We start from the raw sequence: 10,639 nt of genomic DNA, 5'->3' as shown, positions 1-10,639 counted from the left end.
TGGTGTGTTACTTGTGCCAGATGAGTATATCAAGATACAGAATGCAAAAGTTTAATAGTATCCATTACACAACTTCTTTCTGTCTTCCATCAACTTGGTTGTTGTGTAGATAGTCTACTGTTGTAGGACTTGACTTTCTCATAACAGTGGTTATGAAGAGTTTTATCTTCTGGAATATGATGCCATGTAGTCCATTGAAATGCAACTGATCTGCTTACTACCTGCTTAATGCTGGTTTCTTGCTTGGCTTATTCTTTGACCCTGAAGATAGAGGTGACATGTTCTTCCAAAATATCGACTTCCAGCAGATTACACGGTGTTATATCCCAGGAGGTATGACTCTTCTTTGTCTGCTCTTAGCTGTTGTGCTGTTAATATTATTTAGCATTATGTATGTCTGGAAACTTCCTTCTTATTCCATACTAATATGGTAGTGTTGCTTGGCAGGAGTGCTATGTGTCATTGTTAACTCGCAGGAAGTTGGGCCTCTCATATAATGCATTTAAATGATGGCACCAGTATTCAGACTAGAGGCATACTAACTATGTGCTGTACCCCTCTCTGTAAACATCAGAGCTCCCTGCTTGAATAGGTATTTTGAGTGTGCATTGTGATCCCAAGCCTGTAGCAAACAATGTTTTAGATAGCTAGCATAGATTTTTCATTTCCTTGCCTTTCATTTTGACATGCTGTCCACATATGTTGCCAAAGATTTATGCAACTTGGGTTTTACATGCAGCAGCAACAACTTTATTATCACTGAAACACTGTGGACATGAGTAAAAATCTCACTGGCTTCAAGTTTATGTAACAGTGTGAAGCCTAACCCAGGATTTTCAGATTGGCATACCGAATCATTACATCTCTTGTTAGGTAGTTCAGATTTATAGTCAGTAACCTCATCTGAGCTGTAGAGATGTTCTACTCTCAAACCTAAGAAAGTTCATTGGATTTTCATGAGTAAGGGCTCCTTTCCCATGACAGAGTTCAGCTTCTTGATTAGGGATAAGTGGATGTAAAGATTATGAAGAAAACTAAATCTCCTCATTATAACTGAGTTTAATTTCATAAACATTTTCTTCGCCTGTTTGCAAATGTTGCAGATTATTTTGTTTCTGTCACTGGGAATTAGGTATTGAGTATCAGAATATTGGCCACTTTCTGTATTTTTGTTTTGCTCTGAATCGGCAGAGGCAGATATGTGTGCAGTGCAATCGTTCTAAGAAGTTCCCTTGCTTTCTCAACTGTGAGATTTGTTTTAAGGTAAGTGTAGTGGCTCCTTAAGGCAGAAGCTGGCCAGTCAAAGAGAAGACACTGTCTTCAGTAATATGGATAGTATGTATGAGTTGCTGTATACGTGTTTAAGAGCATTAAATTGCTACTTCCATTGTGTGTCTTTGTGTACACCTTGTACCAAACCTGAATGGTTAACACATATCTGTTTACCTTGGTTTTGGAGCAGAAAATGCAGAATTTAACAGGACCACTTGGTTCAGAATTACATTTTATCAGCACTCATGTTTAGTGACCCTGTCTGACTCAGCTAGTAAAATGGCAGTGGGTCTTCAGATGACATCGCCATCTCACATCATGTAGTACATGTAATAATCAGGAAACGTAATAATTGCTAGAATATCTGAACATGTTTATTTGCAATAAAAATATTCATGACTTCATATGAAATTAGAATTTAAGGAGAGTGAACATGCACATTTAAAAATTATGCTTTAGTTTGTTCCTATTAGTTATTAGCCGTCTCACATGCAACTATCTTTTTAATTGACCTTTAAAATCTCTGTGTCACTGGTGTATGCACACTGCATGTTTGAACCAACATTGGTCATCTGCAGGTGTCTCAAAAGTTGCTGATTATACTGCTGTGCTTCCATCCCTAAGTTCAAATTTTGAGGTATGTGTTCATGTATCCCTTGTTCATAACAGCTATGCCACACAGTAAGAGGAACCACCTATCACCATAGGAGCTATGTATGTTGGGAGGGAAATTGTAAGCCAAGAAGTCTGCTCCCATAGGTTCTGTCTGTGAAATAGGATAACCACTGGGATACACGATAAGAACAACTACCTCAGGCTGTGAAACAGGCTGCTTTGGCAAGTTGCAGACATGGGAACATGAGGGAGAAGTTAAAAGGGAGGTGACTGCATTTGAGTTCCATCCAAATAATAGAAACAGCAAGGATGGCACTCTTCTGCTTCCTGCAAGATCATAGGAAGCCTGTCCTACAAGACTCCAAAGATGGGTTCCACTAGGCCACATAGATCCATGAAATCTGCCTCTCTCTGAATACTGACCACATCCTTTCCATGTAACCATCAACTCTTGAATGTTTCTTTCCTCTCCAGGCTTCCCAGCCACTGTATCTTGTCTTTTTGTATCCACTGCTGCATTCCTGTGCCCATGTACATGACTTCTCTCCCACCCTCCTTGCTTGCCTGCTACACACGTGCGCACATGCAACTCCTCCTAGATACTACAACGTCAGCAGGTTGCAGAACTATCCTTTCCACTGCCTGGGGTAGTTACTTTTGATTCCCTAATCTCCAGTTGTTTCTCTGTTTCTCAGAGATAGCCAGTTGAAGCAGACTTGTTGGCTTGCAAGTTCCCTCATAGCCCTGTCCTTCCCACATGTAGTTTTCTCTGCATGCTGCCTGCTTCATGATGGTTTCTCGCTTGGCTTACTATTTGTCCCTGAAGATGGAGGTGACATGTTTCTCAGAAGCATCTGTCAAGTTTCACCAGATTACATAGTGGTATATCCCAGAAGATGATACTCTTGTGGTGACTGCCCAGAGCACCTTGTCACTGTTTTACTCGAGATCACTGTTTTATAGAATGTAAATGAACATGTGGACCAAACAAAATTTATATTTTGATTTGTTGGACAGTGATAACATACATCACTCCAGCTAAGAATGTGAAATTTTGGTATGGCGGCCATGGTTGCAGTGTGTAAAATGCCTCCCCAGTGCATTATGTGTCCTCTTGTTTGCGGCCCTTCCTCCCCCCCAGTCTGACAGTACAATTCCTTGCTCATGAATAGGTTCCCAAGCTTCACCCTACCCACGGTAACCCTTAAGCTGCAAACAAGATCATGTAACTTACTGCATTATAAGATATAAAGCATACAAGAATACACTGTCTATACAACAACACTGTATTTTAAAAGAAAGAAGACACTACTGTATCAACATTTCTTTTTAATAAAGCTTTTATGGATGTGACATGTTTTGACCCTTATAATGGGCCATCATCAGGCGTACAATGTTCGGCTTTAACCTGCTGAACTGCATCCAGTTATCATTCAGTTCACTAAATAAGGATCCTTATTGTGTTTTGGACTTAATTCAAGTACATAAATATATATAAAATAAATCTTGGTCAAAATTTAACTGAATGTATTTAAATGATACAATTAAAATTAAATTAAGAATATGAGAAATTAAAAACCAGATGCCGAAGATTAAGATAAGAAAAGCTAAAAATTGTGTATTTTTGGTAGGACTCTGTGACCGTTACATGTTAACTTATTTTTGCCAGTGGAAGTGACTGTACCATAGGGTGCCTGCGTAAAGGAATCTTCTCATGTGGGATAGGTCATGACACTCCCTTAGTACTGTCTTGAGCTGAAGCTCATAATTCAGTGACGTGATGTGTATTAAGTTGTTCTATTCTTATGAGTGAATACATGCAAGCTGATCACTATGTCTCTGTGATATAGCGGTATATTTATGTATTTGAATTAAGTCCAAAACACAATAAGGATCCTTATTTAGTGAACTGAATGATAATTGGATGCAGTTCAGCAAGCTTAAAGCCGAACATTTTACACCTGATGATGGCCCAATATAAGGGTCAAAACATGTCGCATCCATAAAAGCTTTATTAAAAAGAAATGTTGATACAGTAGTGTCTTCTTTCTTTTAAAATACAGTGTTGTTGTATAGACAGTGTATTCTTGTATGCTTTATATCGTATTTGAGACATACAACAGGATGCAAACTATTAAGATTACTGCATTATGTTTATACTCATAAGTTAGGTTACAAATAATGCTTGGTGCCCATTAGACTTCAACATGTCTGTGCTGAGTGCTTACATAAAGCAACTTTGTTCTGACCGCACTGCTAGCAGCCATGTAATTCTGCTTCTTGGAGTTCCTGGAGAAAGGAAAAAGTAAAGCTATCCCTGTAACAGGCTGTGGAGGCCCAAAGAGTTGTGAGACATCAAGGCTATCACATCTTCTAGAGAGTTGGCTCGCAGATTGGCAGTGAGGTTGTCAGCCTTACACTCTGGCCACCCTTTACCCCCAGGAAGATTCTTGGTACTCATTTCTGTTAAAGGCTGAGTCATTAGATCAATTGAAAAATCCAGTGACCTTAGCAGGAATTGAACTCACAACCTTCTAGCTTGTAGCATAGTGCCTCAACCAACTATGCTATCGCATGTTCCATGGAGTTCCCGAAACATTTATATAATTACAGTGAAACCTGGTACAGTTAGTCTGCATTAAGAGTTACTGTGCATCCTCTTTCTGGGTGATTTCACCATGTAGAAGTAGGTTGTATTGCCAACGTCTCTGAGGTGCTTACCATCTCCATCTTAATGTCGAGTGACTAACTGCTGCCATCACTTGGAAATATTAATTCAGGCAGTTGTATGTATTGCCATTGTAATATGCTCATATCAAGCATCCAGTTGAGTTAGCTGTTCGTTTCGGACATTATTCTAGTGAACTAGTCTGTTGGGATATCTTCTTGTGACTGTTTGCAAAAGAAGAAACTTCCATATTCACATTCTGTAATACAATATGCGCCAAAAATACAGTACTGAAATGAAAAGCCGTCCTGTTGATACCACTGTCTATTCATGTGAAGGCCCCTTGCATGACAGAGCCTGCTCAAATCCTGAAGAAATGATCCAATCACCATGTCCCTGTGGCATTCTTGGGTGACAGTAAGAGCATTGCCTTCCTCATCGTCAATGAAATAGGGGCCTAATATACCGTGTGGTGAGACGGCACACCATATCATCACACGTGTACTATGTAGCGGTTTCTGGACGATAACATCTGGCCGCTCAAAACCAAGGAAGCGAGTTGTCTGGCGACCACTTCCGTATGAGCGGAAATAATAATCAACTATGAATACTTTTTCCTCTGTCGAGAGACTCATTTCCAACGACAGCTGCACAACACAGCTTCCATTTCACTACTGGGAACACCTGCGGCTGGAGCTATGCCCTGTCGACAAATGCACATGCGCGTTCGAAATGCCCGAGTTTCAGTACTGCATTTTTGGTGCATACTGTACATTGTCTTCAGTGAATAAATTAGTGAGGGGTGGACTAATGCAGCTTCTGCTTTGCAGTGCATTGTATCCCCTTGTAGTTAGGCCCATAACATTCCCACATTTTACTTAATAGGGTGTCAGAGTAATCTGTGGGTGATGTAATATCCCAGGTCACACTCTTAAATAAGCAAAGGTCACATTTGGGATGGAAGTCTGTTTCTTCTTGATACACAGACTTAACTGACTACACTTCATATCTCTACTTCAAAATATCAACATACATAGAGTATAAATAAAATATCAAAACAAAAGACTGTTCGCTGGTTCATGGCCTACCATATTTACTTCGTAATATCAAGTTCTATTGTGGAGTCCTGCCTTGTAATGTCCTCTGCATATACGTAGCCCACAGTACTTTATTCCCTTCTTAAGTATAGATAAGTTTACATTACATGGACTTTGGCCCAGCTATGATGGGCGACTGCCTTGAGTGTGCCTGCTGTTCTCTTATAGGTCTTTTTACAAAGAGATAATATTCTGGGCTATAATTTGTATAAGTAGTTACTATAGGATTCTGACGATGGTGTATAACACACAGAGATATTGGGTTTTCCCACTTTATCGATCATCCTGGCTTTTAAGATAACTAAGAAAAACACGACGTTTCGGAAACTGGATCTTTTTCCGTCCTCAGATGAGGGAAAACACCTATTCTGTTGGGTCCCTTAGAAGGAGCTAGCCTCAATCACTGGACGATTGAGGGTAGCTCTTTCTAAGGGGCCCAACAGAATAGGTGTTTTCCCTCACCTGAGGACGGAAACAGATCCAGTTTCCAAAACGTCGTGTTTTTCTTAGTTATCTTAAAAGCCAGGATGATGGATAAAGTCCGAAAACCCAATATCTCTATGTATAATTTGTATGTGTACAGTAAACAGTTGGATCAACCATCACTCCAGTCTCTGATGAAAGGAGACAAACAGTCTTTGAAATGTTGGAGATTTTCTGCATTATTATTATTATTATTATTATTGCTAGTGGGATGGGACTAAGTCCCTTGTACTGCGGCCACTTCTGGCCTACTGTACCAAAATTGTCTGCATACTGGCATGTTTGATCACTCAAAAAGTTTTCATTATTAAGCGACAGATGTTTACAAGTGTCATACCATTGCTACTATTACCACTACCTATCAGTCTGTCTTCATAAATCTATTTAGAGGGTTATATCTTCTGGGATAGAATGTCATATAGTCTGTTTAAAGTCAACCATTGTTTCAGAGGAACATGTTACCTCCACCTTTAGGTTAGAAGAATCGGCCAAGCAAGAAACCATTGTGAAAGCCAGTGACAAGCACAGCTTGCCACCTAGTTTCACGTTTTGTTTGCCACAAACATACACGCTGGTTTCTTGCTTGGGTGATATCGCACCGTGAAGACTGAGGTGAACTCTGAAACAAGTTGACATTCAACAGACTACAAGGCATTATATCCAAGGAGATACAACTCTTCATAATTACAATGTGAGAGCCTCAAATTCTACATAAACAAACATGTTCATGAACCAAGCCCTTATTGCTCGCTTATCCCACACTTACCTTCCTGTTGTTTACATCAAATTCTGCACTTTCCTATTCTGTAAAATTTTGGGATAAATTGTGTGAATTGTTTTCTCATGTAAGAATTTGAAACNTTATGTGAAGAGAAAATCTTAATTTTAAACATTTCACTCCAAAAATTGTGCTGTAGTAGCTTTGCTTTGCCCTGTATGGAGGCTGGTTAAAATGCCTCACTGTGAGTCATAGAAGGCAATGAAAAGGGAACCCAGTGCCTGGAGGTATATAATTGGGCCACCCTGTCACTGGGGGACATAAGTAAAGGGACCTGGTCCTCCAGGTTAGGGGTTGGATGCAAGGCTGTGATAACCTTGCCCTGTAAAAGAATATTGTCATAAAATCCAAAGAAACGGAAATGGATGCTTTGTGGCACAATCTTCTAAGGAAGGCTATGGCTCAAAAAAGGCAGTTTTGCCAATAATGACGATGATGAATATCCTTGCTTTACTCTTATCCAAGTGAATTTTATTTACAGGTTCGAAAAAATTTCTTCCCTCCACGGCCGCGTGGGAGAAAGAGAAAAAGGAGATCTTCAAATTCTGCCAAGAAACGACGCCTGACTACTTTATCAGACATCTGTGAAGAGAATGTGGTTTTGAAAAGTGGTGGTGATACTGCAGGGCCTTCAAATATCCGTACGGATAGTGGTTTAGGATCAAGTCAGGAGTTTTCATGCAGGACGGAACCTAAATGTGTAACTGATTCACAAAAAGTACCTGGGGTCCCTAGCAGTAGCAACTCTGACATATGTATGATGTGCTTGGTGAATCCAAAGAATGGTATATTTGTCCATGGCAAAATAGGTCATATATGTTGCTGTTATAAGTGTGCATTAAAAGTTTGGACAGGAGTTAGAAGGTGCCCTTGTTGCAATTGTAAGGTTAACAATGTGCTTAAGGCTATAGTGTTATGAAATTGAACTGAATTGCAACTTGCAGTTCACAACCATTTTTATTGGACACTGATTTTGAATTTGATTATTTGGCAGGTTTAATTTTATTATGGGAATGAAGTGATTTTATTTCCAGCTAATATAATCCAGATATGTTACTAGTAAAGAGACCAGCTACAGATTGGACATCCAGTTATCAGTTCCTGGTAAGGTCAGGAATTTTTGTCTTCACCACTGCTGTGTCCAAGACTGGCTCTGAGGCATGTCCGCTGGGTACCAATGGCTCTTCTTGAAGGTGAAGCATGAAGCTGGCTAACAGACACATTGTTCTAAAGTTAAGAATGCATTGAGCTATACCTCTACTGTATACATCTTCATAGTGTGGTGGTACTTAATTAAGCTCAGGGATAGCTTTACCTCATTCATGTCTCATTTTAACCAACTTATTCTGTTATTTCTTATGTGCGGTAAGCCTTGGAATTTATAGTTTCATGTTTTAAATGTGTTATCTTGTAATTCTTTGACTTTTTTATGCTTTGAAATACTGCTCAGTGCAGTAATGTGCATGCAATTTTTGCTCACCCTATCTTCCTTGCAAACCACACAACATCTTCTTTGACAGGTTACAGCAAGAAAATGGTGAGAAAGAGGAATACAATATCCCAACACTAAGTAAATATTACTAATGCCAGCTCCCACATATAATCAAATTGCATAGGTACATCATTATAATCAGTATAATACCAGGAGGTATGAGCTAGGATAGCACAGTCAGTATAGTGACTGGCTATGGGCTGGACGGCTGAGGGGTCAGGGTTCGATTCCTGGTAGGGTCAAAAATTTTCACTTCGCCACATAGTCCAGACTGGCTCTGGGGTCCACACAGCCTTCTGTCCAATGGATACCAGGGGCTCTTTCCCTGGCAGTAAAGTGGCAGGGACATTAAGCTAACCACTCCTGCAGCTAGTGCTTAGATCAAGAAAATGTGGATCTATACATCCACTCCCTCTTAATGTCTTCATGTCTTAGTGCTTAATTAGTTAAGCACAGGGACAACTTTACCTTTTAATAATACGAGGAAGTACTTCCCACTCCTATGTGCCAAATATTGGATTGAGTAGGTTAGCACAAGCCTGCATGGACAAACATTTGAGGGAAACCGGTACTATTTTAAAAACTGCAAAAGTCCGTTGAAATACCACTACATATCTCTGCTGCTCTATTTAAATACCACTGAACTACTATTACAAACTGGTTTGTTTGTTTGTTTGGGTTATTATTATTATTATTATTATTAAGATGCATAAAACAGAAGAAATGTTGCTTAGTGTGATGAAAATATGGTCTGAAAGTATCACAGACTGTTGCTAGTGAGATGTACAGCAAGTTGTGCCATACCATTTGCATTCTTTCAGCACAGTGCAGCCAAGCCCATGTCTTTGAATATATGTGCAGGTATATGAAGTATAGGCATTTCATTTCATAGGCTCCAAACTGTGTTTTCTTTTGAGCTGCTGGTGTTCATAAGTTCACCATGAGGTCACCACTGTAAAATGAAACAAATCAAAATGTAAATGATGAAGTCACTACATGTAAAGAAAACATGATAAGAGGACCACTGACTGTGCACATGCACTGGCAGATTGTTCTGTGCATAAAAAGGATTTTCCTAGTAGAAAGATAGGGTATTTGTTCTATAACTTTATTAAATATAAAACATTTCTGCTAGTTATGTACCTAATGGCATTTCTTCATTGTGGTATATGGCAAAATATTTGTTAGGGTGGTGTTCTGGCTTCCTTGGACACGTATCGCAATAAAACAACATTTCTGTCCTGCCTGCTCAGTCCGAGTTAGCATAAAACCTGCCTATGTACAGATGATATCCTTTTTCATGTGTTACATTTTGAACCTTGTGTTCTAGAACAATTCTGCTAGTAAATGTTTACTCTAGGTACATCAGACTTTTTGTAGTGACTGACCCATAATAGGTCAGGCCACAAACATACCCATTTGAGTAATCAACAGTTACATGTATGTGAAGTCCCCACTCTGTTGGCTTTTGTTGATTGTACATTTTCGAAATACCACAAACCTTGAAATTCGCAGATTATTCGTCTGCAGGTAAACACTGTGTTGAGTCATGAATATCGCAAAGATAACTGTAAAAGTCCCATCCTGGAAAATATGTCCTAGAACTGTGAAGAATCAAGTCAGTATTCAAAAATAAGGTCCTTGACAGAACATTTTGCATGTCTTGCGATGTTCAGTGTAATACCATGAAATACCATCAGCTCTTTGGTTGTGATATCTTCCCATGTGGCCCAAATAAGGGTTTTTCAAAGGCACAGCTTCGCTTATTTTCACACTTACCTGTCTGTTGGTTTCAGCAGTTATTTCTATCAGTAAAGTTGTACTAACAATGGTATAAAAGTTTGGAGAAACAGGCATTTGTCTGTTTCAAGGTGGTTTACAACCAAATGAGGCACATAATGGTATCTTACAAAAATCATGGTAATTTTGTCCCAGAGAACCCAATCTTCATTGTCATCATCACCGCCACCACAATCATCGATTATATTAACATCTACATCCTGTCTAATACCACTGAAAGAAACTGAGTTCTCACACAGTTGTTCACAGATCTGTATGCTGACCAGTGCATACCTACTGGTAGGAGCCATTGGGACATAATTGCTGAAGAAAAATTCCAGACACTTCAACAACGGCTATCTCAGCTGGCTTCATATTTCTGGCTTTCAACAGACGTGCCACAATACATAAATGTGGTGGACTGAGTTCGACATAGTACCGCAGAGTGCTAGAAA

At 39.4% G+C, this 10,639-nt stretch overlaps 1 long non-coding RNA gene across 1 annotated transcript; it reads left to right on the top strand.

The window, feature by feature from the left end:
- Positions 1–827: 827 nt before the first annotated feature.
- Positions 828–7,984, top strand: LOC111875578. Its single transcript, XR_002844747.2, has 2 exons — positions 828–1,263; positions 7,395–7,984. It is a non-coding gene; the product is annotated as an uncharacterized LOC111875578 (long non-coding RNA).
- The last annotated feature ends 2,655 nt before the right edge of the window (positions 7,985–10,639 follow it).

Source organism: Cryptotermes secundus, unplaced genomic scaffold (genome assembly GCF_002891405.2).
Source record: "Cryptotermes secundus unplaced genomic scaffold, Csec_1.0 scaffold1840, whole genome shotgun sequence".
In the NCBI taxonomy this organism is placed as follows: Eukaryota; Metazoa; Arthropoda; class Insecta; order Blattodea; family Kalotermitidae; genus Cryptotermes; species Cryptotermes secundus.
This window is presented reverse-complemented; position numbering and strand designations above follow the sequence as displayed.